The sequence below is a fragment of the Tachypleus tridentatus genome, chromosome 9 (genome assembly GCF_004210375.1).
Source record: "Tachypleus tridentatus isolate NWPU-2018 chromosome 9, ASM421037v1, whole genome shotgun sequence".
In the NCBI taxonomy this organism is placed as follows: domain Eukaryota; kingdom Metazoa; phylum Arthropoda; class Merostomata; order Xiphosura; family Limulidae; genus Tachypleus; species Tachypleus tridentatus.
The window spans coordinates 70,469,020-70,485,870 of NC_134833.1; positions in this window are offsets into that span (position 1 = coordinate 70,469,020).

The following is a 16,851-nucleotide window of genomic DNA, read 5'->3' on the forward strand; positions in this document are numbered from 1 at the left end:
GGCACTATTCCCAGTGGTTCTTTTATCCAACGTTTACATCAAATCACATATAGAATTTTGTTGAGTTTTACAAGCTGTAAAAACATAGTCATAAAGAAAAACCAATATCAATTATCGAGTCTGCCAGAAAGAACTACGTGATCATAGTCCAGTTTTTAAAATTTATGTAATATAACATGAATAATTACTTGATAACAGTCGAGTTTTTAAACGTAATTTAAAATTATGTAAAGAGCTACTTGATAATAGTCCAGTTTTTGAAAGTTCTTGTAATATAACATAACGAACTACTTGATAGTAGTCCAATTTTTTAGTTAATTTAATATAACATAACGAACTACTTGATAATAGTCGAATTGTTAAGTTAATGTAGTATTACATAAATAACTACTTAATAATAGTCCAATCTATAAAGTTTTTAAACTACTTGATACTGGTTCATATTTGGAGGTTAATGTATTATTAGAGAGAAACTACTCAATACTGGTTCAGGTTTGCAGGTGTATGTAGTATTACATAAAGGAGTACTTGATACCAGTTGATGTTTAAAAGTTAATGTAATATAATAATAAAACTACAAAGATAAAAATATGTATAAGTATTAAAAGTAACTTATAAATTTATAAGCCTATGTTAGGTATACATAACAAAGTGGTTATAATTTAAACATAAGAATAATTAGAATGTATGGAAACAGTGACTGGGTATCATAGCTGTGAATGATGGTTTCTATATTAATATGTTGTTGTTTTTTTTAATTTAAAGATGACAGTGTAGATAGTGTTAATCAACAGTCTTGGATTTGGAGTGTACATTTTGTTTTCATTCTAGTAATATTAAATATTGACTAAACATTTCCATGTTCGTAACTATATTATATCAACTTTGGGAAATAGATTTTAACAACCTTCTTTATTAGTATATTAGTAATTGTTTTCCAAATATTCGTTCTTTACTTTTCTGTATAGGTGTAACTATCTTCTAATTAATGGTGATAGCAATGAACGGTCATTGTAGGTGTGGGACATTGTGTGCATTAATTATCCTAATATTATTTTTCAGCTTCACACGTGAGATATGGCAATAAAGATTAGATTCTCCAGATCAATGGTTCTCGAAGTGTGGTCCGCGGACAGGTCCAAAATGCAAGTCACTAATGAGTGCTTTCTTAATGACCGGTAGGTGGTCCTGAGGTTCTTTGCATGGCCGAAGTGGTACGTGAACGAAAAGAACCGCTTTACTTGATGGTGTATTCCCACTGTTGTGGAGTCTTTTAGCCACATATACCTTTTATACTAGGATAAATTTAAGTTTTTTTTGTTTTTTCAATGTAAGTTGTACGCCATATTAAACGTGTTCTATAGTGAAAGTACATTTTGAAACATTAAATAGTTGTAAAAGGCAAATATCATGGGATTAATCAATTCGTATTTTGTGAATATGAACTGCACCAGAATACAGTCACATGGTATTAGTTTACATTTTCTGTTGGCTGTCAAACACCAGTCAAAACAATTTCAAACTAAAGTGATTCCTATTAAAAGTACAGGCAGTCATGCTATTCCCAGTAGTACTGTGTCATTACTCTCGTGGTTCCCAGGAAAGTAATAGCACAAGAAAACATGAAATAGAATAAGGTGAAAGCTTATGTTTTAATAGAAGATGTATTGATAAAGTATTATGAAACTTCATACTTAAAAGTATAAATCTTATGAGTGGAGGATAAGGGAGCGACTTGTACTCATGGATAGCTCAGTAGAATAGAGCAGTGCCTCTGTTATTCAAAGTCCTTAGTTGAAGACCCACTCCGGAATTCATTTGTATTATAATAATGTTCATTAAAAAGTTTACTTTCATTGTTTCATAACATCTGGTTTAAGTGAACAGGTTAGAGACTGCTAAGATCCAAGTGCAGCTCTCCTCAATTGGAGGGGTAGCCAGTCAATGTCTTTTGTCGCCACAAGTACCTGGCCAGATTCTTTGAAATGAATAAGGAAATTAATATTCATTGTTATATTGCGCTTTTAACTGAAATCGAATGGTGTTTAATCTCGAGCCTTAGACTATTCGATTCGAGCTTGGCAAGGTCTAGTGAATGCACAGTGAATTTAAAGGGTTGCGCTCCTGAAGTTCACGGCGGGTGCTGATAATCACCTGTTTTCTTCTCTAGTATAAAGTTTGAAAATTAGGGATGGCTACTATAGGTAACCCTTGTATAGCTTCTCGAAATATTTTAAACATTCACAGCATCGCAGCAACCTCCACGGAAGTAACAACTTTACATGTCGAATTCTGCATAAACTTCTCTCTAATGTCTAAACGCTAAACCTCACAGACATCACTGTTAGACGGTAAAGAGTTCTGAGTTGATTTATAGAAATATAACACCCGATTCTTTGAAAAAAATTACGGATTTCTGCAGAGATTCCCAATATTTCCAAATATTTTTATTTATTAAAAATTGGTTGATACATACGTATAAAATCCATTTAAAACACACATGTTGAAAGGGAGGGAACCTTGTATATACATGATATATGTGTTTTAACTTGGGAGGGAACTTTTTTATACACACGATATGTGTGTTTTAACTGGAGAGGAAACCTTGCATACACATGATATGTATGTTTTTACTGGGGGAGGGAACCTTGTATATACACGGGGAACCCGTGTATGTGTGAATAAAGTTTTAAGTAATTAGTACAGTAATTATTCAGTAAACCAACTAATTAAAGAAACCTTGGTTGTTAAAGAAGAAAGGAAAGGCACGACCTATTCTTAGCTTTACCAAACTCCTCTGACTGAGATCAAGCTCTTCAGGAGCAAAAACTGCATTTTGATACCCGTGGTGAGTACAGCAGAAATATTTCAAACCATTTCTGTTTCAACTCTGAACAAAGACAAACCTTGATAAGCTCTATTAATATAAACTTGATGTAGGGATGTGTATAAGAATTTCCCGAATCTGATCTAACTCGGTAAACCTGAGAAATAAAGTGTCTTTTGCTCTTTTATTTTTGTGAATATAAATGTGTGTGTTTATCTTATAACAAAGCCACGCCGGGCTGTCTGCTGTGCTCACTGAGAGGAATCGAACCCTTGATTTTAGCACTGTAAATTCAATTCTTACTATGCGACACGTGGAAAATAATACAAAATACGTACGTACACGCAGTATTTTATATCATGACGCTAGATGGCGCTATATACACGAAATTAATTACTTATAGATTTTTTTTTTTGTTTTTTGAGGAAATGTGTTTCAATAAAATATAAAACGTGGATTTCAAGGAATGTTTGTCTGTAGGAAATGTAACAAGGAGAATCTGAGATTTATGGTTCATAACTGAATTTATTTTATTTTTGTAAGACATTTTTTCAGAGTCCACTGTTATGTGCTAAATTTTGATCCTTTGCACTAAAGAAACACAATTTATCCTACGAATATTGTATTTTAAATGCTTACAAGTTTTAGGTGCTGAATATCAGCCAACAAGACTTCTGTCACAACTCCTAATTGTGCAAACAACCACAGGGAAGAACCAAAGACAGAGGGGGAAAAAACAGAGAAAGGCGAAATATTTTTCGAAAAATATATCCGTCAATAGGTGGTTGTACATTCTACGAATGTAACTTTTATGCTGTTATTTAATGGCAATGATACGAAAATCCCAACTTGTCAAACCTTGAAGGTCTTACCTATATCGATATGTATAGGCTATGCTATGATGTGTGCTTCAGGTTTTAAGGTTAAACAAACATCATTATTTTGTTCCACGTAACCAAGAACATAATGTTGGAAAAGGTACAGATTTTGCGTTAGCATCAAGCCCAGTAAGTAATTTCTTTCCATCCTCACGTATACACTTAATGGAAGAAGTCTACTTAAGAGGTGAACTACATTTCACGAGTACCAATAGATTCTGCGTGTACGGAAAACATATAACAGGTTATTTTGTTCTGTTTGAATCTTGTGTCCTGGTATACGTGTTACGTTTCTCTTCCGAGATAAAAAGTAGTTATATTGAAATAAATAGAGAATCAACAAACGAGAAAGTTGAAAATAAATCATGATACATTAAGAAAGTCTCATTGTCCAGCTACGCTATCAATTTTTACTCTTTTTTGTAAGGAGCCCATTTAAAAAAAAATGAACATGTGGGAATTTCAGACTAACAAAAGTTCATTAAACTTCGTTTTATTCCTTTGCACTGAGAACTTCATTATTCAAAACATTTGAAAACAGCTGGTATTTAATTTTGGAAATAATTTTTATGAACAATATATATATATATATATTAGTCAAAATTAATACATTTTGATAAAATTAAGTAAACAAAATCACAAGGAAGAACAGCGTCAAAACAGCAAATTCAAACTTCTGACTAATTATATTTGTTTGTTGTAACTTAAAAACAAGCCGAAACAAAAATAAATTAAACAAAAACGCTGCAATAATGGAAAAGATTCCAGAATACAAACCATAATGTGGGATTAGAAAATTATCTTAGGTTTTGGAGGTGACTGTTGAAGTAGGTCCCACATTGCGGAGGGGAAACACTGTCTATCAGTCTTAAGCTCCATTCACCAGTCTCATATAAGAAATAAAAAGAGTAGCAATAAATATAGAAATAGAAATTAGGAGAGCGAGATGTGGGTGCTCAAGCCCACAATGTCCAACATCTTTATTACCCTTCACTGCCTGCAGACAGTTATAAGTAGGTGACTACTCTCCAAAGTAAAGAAAAATTAATTGAAATAAAAATAAGAAAATAAGATACAACCATTTGTGGGTAAGTAAGTTGAAAACTTACCTCTTGAAGTTAGCATTCTAGCCCCCAGTATGGTAGAAAGGGACTAATTGATAGCACAGAACACGAATCATCCCAGCATGAAGTATCCCATTGACACCAATATAGTTCGCAACCACCACCCATTCATTAAATCTACTGTGACTATCATATTTTAAGCAAGCCTTTATATGCGGCAAGGTGTACATCCACATAAAGTAGTGCCAAGTGTTAGATGACTTTATTCATAACTAAAAAATAGGTGTCAGAAATTTTAAGTAAACTTTCTCTAATATTTATTTCTTTATTTAATACATTCTTATATTTGTCACAGAATAGTCTAATAATTTTATTTAAAGTTTCGTTATTAAATCCACTAAGTATTAATTTTTGTATCAATATTTCCATATTACTGATAAAATATTGTAATTTATTACAAATTTTACAATATCTGAATAATTGCGAAGTTATAATGTTTATAACTATTAAAATAGAGTAGACTCTAAACTGGAAAAGTAAAATATTTTCTTTTATCAAAAATATTTACATTGATATCCTTATCAGTTTTTTTTAATTTCTAAATCTAAATAATCTACTTCTGTATTAGATATTGAAGTTAAGATATTGAGGTTAAGACTGATAGACAGTGTATCCCCACTGCAATGTGGGTCCTACTTCCACTGTTACCTCCAAAACCTATGATTCATTTTATAATCCCACGTTGTAGCTTGTACCCTAGGATCTTTTTCAAAAATATGCAGCGTATTTAACTTAATTTTAATGTGTTTTGTTCATGGCTTAAAAATTTATGGTTACAATGTAATTAATCATAGGTTGGGATTTGCTGTTTTTAACGCAGTCCATCCTCATGATTTTTTTTACTTATTTGGCTTCATTTGGATGTAATTTTTTTAAATTTCACTAATATATATATATATGCACACACATATAAATATTAGAAATTTTATAACAAATAACAATATTTTATTAATAATGTTGATATACAAAAATTAATAGTCAATGGATTTAATAAAGAAATTTTAGATAAAATTATTAAATTATTCTGTAATAAATACAAAAATGTTTTAAATAAATATAAAGAAAGTAAAGTAAGAGAAACCTTACTAAAATTATTTTTAGTTAAAAATAAGGTCATTTAAGATGTTTGCACTACTTTATGGATACCTTGAGCCGTATATAAAAACACAACAATCAGAGTAAACTATCACTTCACTGATGTCGTGTTAATTAGTGCCTATACCATACTGGGGACAAGAACGCTAAATTCAAGAGGTAAGTTTTATATTATTTACCCCTAAATAGTAGCATCTTATTTTTTATTTTATTTGTTTATTTTTCATATTTTTATGTTTATCTTTTTCTTATTCTTATTTTAACTTGGAAGAGTAGTCACCTTCCCACAACTGTCTGCAGGCAGTGAATGGTGATATAAATGTTGGACGATGTGGGCTAAAGCAACCCACATCTCGCTCATCTAATTTCTAAATTTCTAATCATCTTATTTAAGACTACCGATTTGAAGGTTAAGACTGATAGACGGTGTACCCCTACCGCAATGTGGGTCCTACTTTCTCAGTCACCTCCAAAACCTAGGATACGTTTTATAATCCCACATTGTATCTTGTACCCTAGGATCTTTTTAAAATATGCACTTTATTTTGTTTAATTTTAATGTGTTTTGTTTATGGCTTAAAAATCTATAATTATAATACAATTAATCATAGGTTGGGATCTGCTGTTTTTAACACAGCTCTTTCTCATGATTTTGTTTACTTATTTGGCTTCATTTGGATCTAATTATTTAATTTCATTAATATATATATGTATATATATACACATATAAAGAGAATCATGGAAAAAGGACAACCATGTTTGTGGTTAGTAATAAGATAAATTAATAACTTTCGATTTCTCTTTTTTTTTCTTTCCGCTGTTTCTTTTATTGGCTCACTTTATAAGGGTTGAGTGTTATTCACGGTAAAGTTTTTTTCGTGCGTTCTAATTCCACAAATAAAGACAAATATATCTTAACGTTGAAAATAATTTGTCTCCTTAATGGATTGTTGACATTCTATTTCTATGTGAGACGAAAGACCAAACCTGGAACCTCGGTTTCCCTAATCTAAACGAAAGCAGGAACCGTGTTCTAATAACATTTTGTTGTTTTGGAACCAAAGAAAATGGATAACTTGAGAGATTGCTAAGAAAAAAAATATTCTAGGCCGCTTACAGCCACTCAGTGGACTATTCAACCAAAGGAGCGCTGTTAACTTTGTTGCTAATATTATTAAACCCGTTTTGACTTTTTTGCAGAGTTAAATAAGTTTCATAGAACCAACAGTTATAAACAATTATGTCAAGAAGAAATGAATCACTATTTAAATTTAAAATAGCGGCTCTACATGGACAGAAAGTCGCGGGTTCGAATCTTTGTCACACTAAACATGCTCGCCCTTTTAGCCGTGGGAGCGTTATAAAGTGAATGTCAATCCCACTATTTGTTGGTTAATGAGTAAGCCAAGAGTTGGTGGTAGGCAGTGATGACTAGCTGCCTTTCCTCTAGTCTTACGCTGCTATATTATGGACAGCTAACGCATAAAGTCCTCGTGTAGCTTTGCGCGAAATTAGAAACAAAAGTTTAAAATACTACTATTTTAACTCTCTTCTGATTATTATCTTTCTATTTAACTCAAACGTGAAAATTCTAAAAACATAAACAGCACTATTCAGCCAGTGTCTGATGACTATTTCATATTTATGGAACTGATACACTTTCAAATAAGCGACACTAGTTTTCAAATCAACAGTTGTAGAATTCTTGGTTCTAACAACTTTCAATTTTCTTCATTTAAAGTTTCTGAAAAAGGTCGAACTTCAGAAGATTAAAACACTGAAAAATTTGGCTAGTTTAGGTTTCTTATCAGGTGAATGTTATAACTTAATTAGAAAAATATTATCAGTCTATGACGTGTTTGTTTTGCTATGAAACAAAACATACTTGTGGAACACTGATGTCACGGTATTCTTTGAGCAAGATGACAGTACATTATGACAAGAAGAAAAGCGGTGACATTGCATCACGAGTCCATTAGAGTTCTGTAATGTTAGCCTATTTACTACATGTACCAACTTTATTTCTTCTATCTGGTTTCTTTTTCAGTTGCTCCTGTAGCTTTTATTGCTCTGTCTCCTTCCATCACAATTAGGACAGGAGATTAGGGATAACCATAGCTTAATCAGTTTACACTAGATTTCTGGTATTTTTCAACAGTTTGTATGAGACTAAGTAATATCTATTCGTAACAATGTTGTTGTTTCCTTAAACCTTTGCGCAACTACAAAAACTGTAAACTTTTTATCGAAATAAAATTGTTTTAAAGAAGTAAAAATGTAAAACCGCACATATCAAAATTATTATTTATTCTCTAAGACCGTTAGATATTGTTTTCTTTAGTGTAAAAAACACTATATCTGTTCTATTGATTACCACATATTACATACAGCGGTGAACAAACTGTAAAGAAACACTGTCTCTGTTCTATTGATTACTAGATATTACAAACAGTGGTAAAAAAACTGTAAAGAAACACTGTCTGTGTTCTATTGATTACTACATATTTGATCAAAATAGAGTTCCTTAAGCGTCTGCTATGTAATAATTCTAGCCGTTAGTTACATGGACGCACATAACACAAACACAGACTTTTTTATATTAACAGGTCTACTATCATCACGGTGATGATACATTTATTTTCTTGGGGTAAGAGAGAAGGAGAGAAAACATGTTCGAAGATACTGATGACCGTTATGTGACCATTATGTCAAGAAAAATAGAACTGAAAGAAAATGGAAAATCCTAAAGACTGTATTTGGATTTAATTGAATAAATTAGAAAAATACAGTTAAGACTTACGATCCAGATGTTGAAATATGATTTTCTTCCAGCTGAGATGCTATAGAAATAACTAGAATGTACAGTGCTTATCGTCACAGTTAAGTTGTATACGTTTCAGTTACACTGATATAGAAGTTTTATAAAAAACGTTTCACTTAAAATTGGAAAAATAAAGCCTGAATATACCAGTTCTATTCCTATAGCACTTTTTTTATAACAGTTTGAGGAACTGTGTGATTCTCACATGCAACAGATCAACATTCTAAACCAAGGACAAATATTTGTCTGTTTATCACTCTTCTCTGTCACTACCTCTAGTTATATATGTAATCATATTTTTTTTATACTTCTATTAACATCAAACATACATCATTAAAGATGCGTGAAACAATTTATCATACTGAGATTATTTTTCCACCTAAACGTCACAACAGTAATTTTGTCACAAGTTAAAATGTGGTTCTGTCAGATCCATACAATAATTAGGTATCTGTTAATGTTTGACGAATTGAAAATAAATAAGTAAGATACTCTCCAATCTACATACTATATAAATCACATGGATTGTTAACAAAGAAATAGAGATTATCTCATAGCGCTAAACAATGAACCAAGAATGTTACCATCACATGAATTGTTAACAAGTAAAACGGATGTTCCCTATGCTGGTAAAAATAGTTCTGTTTTCGAATACAGATAATTTTAAGATCGTTGAATGTTTCTCTCTTTGCTACTTCTAAAGACAATACCCTTTTTTGAATATTATTATTTGTTTTTGGATATCACTGCTGCCAAGATAACAAAACAATATATATCGTTTTAGATTGTTATTAGCATTTTGTCATAGGTAATTTGTTTTTGAGGCACTCTAGAGATAAAATATAAGGTTACAAATTTAAAACAAAACCAGTGTTTAGTTTTCAAAGTGATTAGTATGTGTACCAATGTTTAGTATTCAAAGTTATTGGTATGTATATCAATGTTTAGTTTCACAGTTATTGGTATGTATACCAATGTTTAGTTTTTAAAGTGATTGGTATGTTTACGAATGTTTAGATTTCAAAGTTATTGGTGTGTATACTAATGTTTAGTTTTTAACGTTATTGGTATGTATACCAATGTTTAGATTTTAAAGTGATTGGTATGCATACGAATGTTTAGATTTCAAAGTTATTGGTGTGTATACTAATGTTTAGTTTTTAAAGTTATTGGTATGTATACCAATGATTAGTTTTCAAATTGATTAGTATGTATACCAATGTATTTTCAGTGTGATTAGTATGTATACCAATGCTTAGTTTTCAAAGTGATTAGTATGTATACGAATGTTAGTTTTTAAAGCGATTAGTATGTATGCTAATGTTTAGTTTTTAAAGTGATTGGTATGTATACGAATGTTTAGATTTCAAAGTTATTGGTGTGTATGACAATGTTTAGTTTTCAAAGTTATTGGTTTGTATACCAATGTTTAGTTTTCAAATTGATTAGTATGTATGCCAATGTTTAGTTTGTTTGTTTATTTGTTTTTGAATTTCGCACAAAGCTACTCGAGGGCTATCTGTGCTAGCCGTCCCGAATTTAGCAGTGTAAGACTAGAGGGAAGGCAGCTAGTCATCACCACCCACCGCCAACTCTTGGGCTACTCTTTTACCAACGAATAGTGTGATTGACCGTCACATTATAACGCCCCCACAGCTGGGAGGGTGAGCATGTTTGGGGCGACGGGGATGTGAACCCGCGACCCTCGGATTACGAGTCACACGCCTTAACACGCTTGGCCATGCTGGTCAAACCAATGTTTAGTTTTCAAAAGTTGTTGGTATGTATGCCAATGTTTAGTTTTCAAGTTATTGATGTGTATAACGATGTTTAGTTTTCAAAGTTATTAGTATGTATACCAATGTATTTTCAGTGTGATTAGTATGTATACCAATGCTTAGTTTTCAAAGTGATTAGTATGTATACCAATGCTTAGTTTTCAAAGTGATTAGTATGTATACCAATGCTTAGTTTTCAAAGTGATTAGTATGTATACCAATGTTTAGTTTTCAAAGTTATTGTTGTGTATAACAATGTTTAATTTTCAAAGTTATTGGTATGTATACCAATGTTTAGTTTTCAAAGTGATTAGTATGTATACCAATGTTTAGTTTTCAAAGTGATTAGTATGTATAGTAATGTTTAGCTTTTAAAGTTTTTAGTGTTCATGTCATCAGAGAATAAGAAATTCTGTTAAACATAAAAGGTTGATGTGTTCTTGTCACCAGAATTTACGCGGAAGGCAAGTAAGGCTTAAAGTACATAAAATAAAAATAACTGACCAGGTAAACTTTTTCCAAGAGTAGTTTGTAATAAAACCATAGTAGGAAGAGTTCTGGGAAATGTAAGATATAAGGGTTTTTGCTTGTACCTTTGATTATTGTACTTTTATAAAGTAGGTCTCTGTTTGTATTTCAAACGTATTTATTTTCTACTGTTGTACTTGCTTTTATTTTTGTGCTTTAAAAGTATATGCGCATTCTACAGATCTATATATTATAACGTTTGATCTAGTGGAAGAAGTATATCTGTAATTTGGAAACTTTAAGATGGATCAGAGAAACAAAGACAGATTGTCCGGGTTTGGTGTATACGATACGTTATAGTAATATTCTGAATAGATGTGTAATTATTTTTATTCATAATAGAAGAGTTTGTATGACGTTGAAAATCACAAAGTACTGTTGTAAAAATAGACATTTTATCCCACTGACTTTTATCTGGTTCACCTGATACATTTTAAACTCTAAAAATCAATTGTTTTTGTGCCCTGTTAGCATATTCGTGTATTATTAATGATGGCAAAGTGATATTATAGATATGATTTGGTGTTCAACGCCTTTTTGTATTTGAAATTTACGTTCGTGTTCCGGAATGTTTATAAAATGGACGTTCAGCGCTCTTCTCAAAAGCAATCGAACATACTATACTTCATTGTTGGTAAGATAGAGCATAAAAGTAGACTCGTACTCATGACAGTTTAAAGATGTTAAGTTTACTTTATCAAGATTTTTTATCGATCTTTTGCATAAATAATTTTATTTTTCGGCTAAATTAGAGGATTAATACTGTAATGTTTCATTGTTGTCGTCTTTTGTGAGTAAATCATTCTACTTACATAGTGGTTAAAGGCTTAATTTATACTATATAGTTTCATTACCAGGTTATGATTTTATGTAATTCAATCATTCCATTTACACAACAGTTAAAGGCTCAGTGTATACTGGATTGTTTCATTAGCAGATTGTCGTCTTATGTAAATAAACCATTTCACTTACACGACAATTAAAGCCTTTTCTTTGATAGATTATTTAGGCAGATTATTCATGGTGAAACTTTGTAGAATGGACAGCAACTGTCTGTTGTGGAGACACAAATGTAAAGGACGACGTTCCGAAAGTCTTCCGCCTTTCGTCTTCAGGTCAGTGTGTGTGTGCACGCAAACGAACTTGGCAAGGGTTTAGTTTATAGAGAGAGGTTTCAAAAATTAGCCCCCCCCACAACTGGGGTAATCAGGAACGTTGTGGTTCCTCTTCGTCCCCTCACGTGAGATTTTATTTAATTGTACTTGAAACTTTGCCTGTATTTAAGTTTTAATTTTTACTTGTTTGAGGTATGAAGTGCGATGGGACATTATAAAATTGTCGGGTGAGAAAGAGCGAAACAAAGGTGGCACCGAAGAAGTGAGCCAGGCCAGAGCCAGACAAGCAGATGTCAATGTAAATATCGACGCTAAACGACCCGATTCAGGGTTGGACAATATTGTTGCCTTGGTTGGGACCTAAAGATCCAATGCCTGAGATTTGGATGTGGGGGGGGGGACGGGAGTGCCCCCTGTGTGTGTGTGTGTAAGGTGTTGTCGATCTTTTATAGTTTCCTGGTGAATTGTGGAGAGCGTGTTGTGATTGGTTTGATTATCAATGTTTCTGATTGGAGGAGAGATTTCCTGTAGATTCAACCAATGGCAGCCACAGGTTACTCACCTCTAATGTAGTATCTCTGTCAAGTGAAGGTTTAATTAATAGTGTTAATATTAGATGATTCTTTGATTTTTCTTGTCTTCCAGGATTTGTCTTTGTGGATTATTCTAGTTTTTTGGTCAGTTTTGACGTCACAAACCTATTTACCAATGTTCCAACCTCAGAAACTCTTCACATCACCAGACAACGACTGCTGAATGACAACCCTCTACCATACAGAACAGATATGTAAAGAGGCGCCATAATGGAACTAACAATTATTTGACTACAATCAATCTATTTCCAATACAACGAGGAATTCCACTAACAGACAGATAGTCTAGTCATGGGATCACCACTCTCTTCAATTCTAGCAGACATTTTCATGGAAGACTTTGAAGAAAGAGCCCTCTCATCCACACCTATAAACCAAGTTTCTACAGACGTTATGTCGACACCACCTTCGTTATTTGGTCTCACGATCATGAAAACTTACCAGCCTTCTTAGAACATCTCAGGTCCGAAGACAAAATAATTTACTTTACTACGTGATGACGAGAAAACCCGCTCGTAGAGAAAATTATATATGTAAAAAAACAGCTGATATGGGTAGAGAAAGCTCTATGTAGAGAAGGTCAAAAGGTTGTTCGTTCCTCGACATAGTGCTTTCTCTACACATACCAGCCGCGTTTTACATATATAATTCACTTGACTATGGAAATAGAGGAATAAAACAGTCTACCATTTCTTGGCATACTCATCAGCAAACAAGCAAGACGTATAACCACAACTGTATACAAAAAACCCACTCACCTGTACTTCCAGTCCTATCATCCAACCTTGATAAAACGTGGTATAATCCAATGCTTAAACAAAAGAACAGAAAACATTTGCGATAATACATCCATCGAAGCAGAACGCCAAAAGATCATGGAGAGTTTTAAACAGAATGGTTACACCTCTTCCTTCATCAAAAACTCCTTGAAGAAGACCACAACAGAAAGAAAAGATCAGAAAGTTACCACCTTTTACCTACCATACTGACAACATTTCAGTGAAAAACTCAAACACACAGCTAAAAAATTTAACATGGAAGTCTGGTGGAAATCCTACAATACCTTAAGGTCCATTCTGGTAAAACACAAACAACGACCTACCAAAGAGAATCTCAAAAATGTCATCTATGAAATTCCGTGTTCCTGCAATGATACATTCATTGGATAAACGGGAAGAAAACTCGTGACAAGAATAGAAGAACATAAAGATAGTACAAGAATCATGAAAACACAAAATTCAGTCATTGCAGAGCACGCTACGTCAACTGGACACAGAATAAACTGGACGAAAACTAGAATTATCAACACAGACAAATTCTGGAAGACAAGAAAAATCAAAGAATCATTTTATATTAACACTATACTATTAATTAAACCTTCACTTAACAGAGATTCCTGATTAGACGTGAGTAACCTGTGGCTACTCTTGGCTGAATCGTCAGGAAATCTCTCCTCCACTCAGAAACAGTAACAATCCAATTTATACTGCATTGTTCCATTACCAGCTTTCGTCTTATGTAGTTAACTCATTCCACTTACACAACAGTTAAAGGCTAAGATTATACTGTATTGTTTCATTACAAGAATTTATGGAAAATCTAATTTATGTTCTTGTGAAGAGATAGGAACGTAAGATCACATAATTTTATATTGTAAAATTATGAATATATAAGAAAGAAATATTTTCCTAAAATTATTTAAATTGGGAATTTAAGAATTTATTATTAAATGCGGGAGCAGTAAATGGTATTAAATGTATTATTACTGATATATTGAAAAAGAAATTTTGAAATGTGTTTGATTAATTTATTTTGTGTTTGTTATTAAGTACGTAACAATCTTGTAAGTTGTAAAAACTTGTAATATTATTGTTATAATTATCGTAAAAAGAAAATGTTGAAATTTTTGTGACATTTATTGATTTTTTGTTTGTTACCAAGCTGGTAACTTATATAATACACTGTAAATTTTGTAAAAAAAAAGAAAAAAAGGGAAGTTGGCAACAAATCTTCTAGTTGGAGGAAATCTCAATTTGTAATGTTATGTTTTATTAGTTTGATTTGCTCTATTGGCCGAATTTGTAACATTGATATTTGAGTGATTAATGAGTAGTATTGGTTTGTAGCAACTTAATCATCTTTCAAATACCCTGTAAGGGGTGGGTCGATAAAATTTTTGGTTATCAGTTTATTCTCTTATGTAATTAACTCATTCCAATTACACAACAATTGAAAGCTGAGGCTAAACTGTACCATGTCACTGTCTTTGTGGCTGATAATAATTATCATATAAACATTCCTGAGACAAGATGACCTCCAGATTACAGAGGATACCAATTATACCAGTAGGTAGACTGCAACAGTTATTTTAGTGTGTGTGTGTGTCAAGCTCATTGTGGTACGTCGCGAGCAAGCCTTGAACTCGCAGTCTTTCGTTTACGAGCCCAACGTGACTTCTGAAACAAGTATATTTCTCGAGCGAAGAAAAACATTCCACTAACTTTGTTTAGAATTTTAGTTTTAGGGTTCAGCTGCAGTTTTTGAATAAACTGAACGGTTTGATTGATTACATGGTGTAATTATTAATGTCGATAGAAATATAAGGTTTGAATGTGTTCCATTCTACTTGGAACAAACAACCATTTTTTATCAATTATCTTTCCATTTCCATTTGTTTTTAAATCTTCGGGGTAAGTGTGAAATATGATAACATTGAAGAACCGGGTTTCAATAACTGTGATTGGCAGAGCGGCCACTATGTATATTTGTACTTAACATAAAATAACCTACCATTAAACAATGCATACTTTGAATACAAGATTTAGACAAAGCACTGTGAAAAGCCCTGAATCCTGAAATATGATTAGTCGCCAAGATAGATATATCGAAGCAAGTTTTAAAGTTAGAACTTGCGGTTCTTTTAAATTAACTTTGGTGTTTTTCTACGTTTCACTCTGCATCTCTTCGAAATTTCCTATATCGTTTTGTCATTCCTTCGCTTTAACTTTGGAATGTAGTATTAGCTACTGAACATAATAAACTTAACACGTGACAATGAAACTGACTTACAACGTTTGAGTTTGCAACAACTTGTTTAGATGTAACATATGAAATACAGCTAAAACATTCATTAAATGAGATCATGATTTCAGTGATTATCACTTATTTCATATATTTTCTCATATTAAAATACTTATTGTTAAAAATCACTCGATATTTGGATGAAGTCTTGAACACGTCTATAAAAAGCCCTCAATAAGTAATATTCAGTAAGTTTCACGTTCTAAAAATACTTATTATTTCACAACGTTAGAAGTTTTTTCATACGGAGATAATTCTTTTTACATCATTCTCAGCATTTATTGGTCAAAACAATTAAGAAAACCACCCACCTTTCTTTAATAAAGGCGTATTTTTCAAACTTCACTCGTTTTTAAAGATGACTTGGACATAACGATGGCGTGTTTTGTCAGATAGTAAGAAAGACGAGTGTTTTTAGTTAAGTTACACAGTAATAAAGCAGAAACATAGAGAGAGTTGAAGCTTCATAAGTACAGTTGTCAAGAACGTACAATGCATGTTGAAGGTAAATGTATATGAAGAGATATACCTAGGAATCAACTGCAAAGATAAGTCACTTTTGTGTTTTTATACCAAATAAGGACCCAATGAACACGACGATTATATGGTTTACGCTTGTAGCGATCTCTTCAGACGTCCTTCTTCTAGCCCATTAGTACGGGCTGTAATGCTAGGTTACTCTGTACGTCAGAGTCTACTTCAAGAAACATTGTTTAGTGTAAAGTGTATAATTACCTTTAACTGTGTCACCGGTTTGGTTGTTTACTGTGCTCGCTGTGTCGTTCAAAGGAAACAACAACTACATAACATCACAGAACTAACCAGGAATTATTTTGCTCGGTTTCAGGACAAAATTGGTTTCTTTACCGAGGACAGGACCGGTATGGATAACACTATTTTGTGTTATGGTCAGGACATGAATGAACTGTCTGTGATCAGGTCAGAACTGGTATGGATGACCATGATTGCACATTGTGTCATTTTTTTACACAGAAACTAAGCTGTTTGGGT